The sequence below is a fragment of the Propithecus coquereli genome, unplaced genomic scaffold, assembly GCF_000956105.1.
Source record: "Propithecus coquereli isolate 6110/MARCELLA unplaced genomic scaffold, Pcoq_1.0 Scaffold110, whole genome shotgun sequence".
Taxonomy (NCBI): Eukaryota; Metazoa; Chordata; class Mammalia; order Primates; family Indriidae; genus Propithecus; species Propithecus coquereli.
This window is the reverse complement of record NW_012134970.1, coordinates 2,917,165-2,919,040: the sequence shown is the minus strand read 5'-3', so window position 1 is coordinate 2,919,040 and position 1,876 is coordinate 2,917,165. Positions and strand designations below refer to the sequence as shown.

Genomic DNA, 1,876 nt, shown 5'->3' with positions numbered 1-1,876 from the left:
AGACTTTAGTATGTCAGAATGTGACTATATTTGGAGATAGGGCCTTTTAAAAAGGTAATTAAGGGAACATACGTTCATATGTGTGGGCCTAATCCAATATGACTGGTGTCCTTATAAGAAGAGGAGATTAGGACACAGACACACACATAGGAAGACACAGAGAGAAAATAGCCTTCTACAAGGCAATGATAAAGACCTTGAAAAGAAACCAATGCTGCCAACACCATCTTGGACTTCTGGCCTCTAGCATCATGAGAAAATAAATTTCTGTTTTGAAGCCACTCAGTCTGTTGTTCTGTTACAGTAGCCCTAGTAAACTATATACAGGGACTTAACCTTTTGCTTATCATATTTGTTGGAAATATTTTTGACTAATACATTAGTTAACTTTTAATTTGGGGTATACAGTTGGTTTTTTAGAAGTTATAGAAATTTTTTCCACTTGTCTCAAGACTTAGAAAATTTTATATTGTTTTAAATCTATATGTGTAAAAATGCATCCTTTTCAATTTTTAAGTACTTGCAACATTTTGCAACAAACCAGAATAAAAACAAAAGAAAAAAACTAGTCACACTCTTTGAAAGTCTGAAGCCTCTTTGTTCATCATGTTTCACAATTTTAAGGGTTTTATAGGTATACCAGTATTGAAATACTTACAATATTGTAATATAGGAGAGCAGCTATTCCTATCCCCTACCCTGTTCTATTTGGAATGTCTTTTTTTCTCACCCTCTAAAGAAGAAATTGGACAGGAACTTTTACAAGTATCCTACCAATAGTTTAGTAAACTAATATTATTAGCTTTTTATGAGGGTCCATTCTTTTCACAGAGATAGATGTGATGATCACTTTGGTTTATTCTGTATGGTTACAATGTTTATTAGCTCATATTGAAGAAGACTAATAATAGCACTTTGGAGACCCTTCTGAGTCTCCAGTGGTAATTATATGATCTACCTTCTCTTTAATCCATTTCAGTTTAGCCCTAATAAATAACTTGAGAACATTTTATGTAACTTTTAGATATTATAAAAGTCAATTTTGAAAACTCATACATAGATTAAAATGGTATCTAGCCATCCAGGTGGGATCCAGGAAACTAGTTTCAGACCAGTGCCCTCAGTGAAAACTAGGAAAGCCTGTTTGAACATAGCAGGGGACTGCTCAGGCAACAAATACAGGGACCAAACTTTTGAAGAAGGGAGAATCTTGCAGAGGTGAGTTTACTTCTCCAAGAACTTTTACTGAGGGGACACTTACTTATGTAAAGTGTGGGAAGGAAACTGAGGATTCAAACAAACATTAGGACTAGCAGTACTGTTGCTAAAAGACAGGAAAAAACTGCACAGAGCTTTTGGTGAAGACCTAGGGTGCATCAACTGAAGGAGATTCTTCCCTCAGTACATTTGTTGAATCCTGAGGCTACCTGGAATGAGATACTTAAAACCCTAAGCAGGAAATCTTTGAAAATCAGGAGTGGAGCTTATAGTATTTTTGTAAGATGAAAATTTGTCACCCTCTTTGGACCAGGCCCCTTAACAAGCTTTCAGTTGAAACCTTAGGTGGCAAGAAAAAACCACAGGTAGACTGAATCTTACCAGGGCAGCCACCTAATCTGTTTAGTGGCCTAACAGAGAGAAGGCTGAACCCTCTGTGGAGACAGAGAACATTAATCAAGAATCTCTGCAAGTTTTTACATAATCAAAGATTATGGAGCCACCGAAGGACAGGAGTCCATGACTGGAACAAAAGGGAAAACAACTAATAACAGACCCAGAGATGATCTGTATCGTTCAGTTTTATTTAGCTGACAAGTACTTTCAGTAACTATGATTAATATGTTAAGAAAATATAGGAAACTATGGAGAAAATGGA

At 36.0% G+C, this 1,876-nt stretch overlaps 1 protein-coding gene across 1 annotated transcript in view; it reads left to right on the top strand.

Annotated features, from left to right (window-relative positions):
* RICTOR (RPTOR independent companion of MTOR, complex 2) overlaps positions 1-1,876 on the top strand; it is a 178,247-nt gene that overhangs the window by 98,967 nt on the left and 77,404 nt on the right. The gene's annotated exons all lie outside the window — the stretch shown is intronic.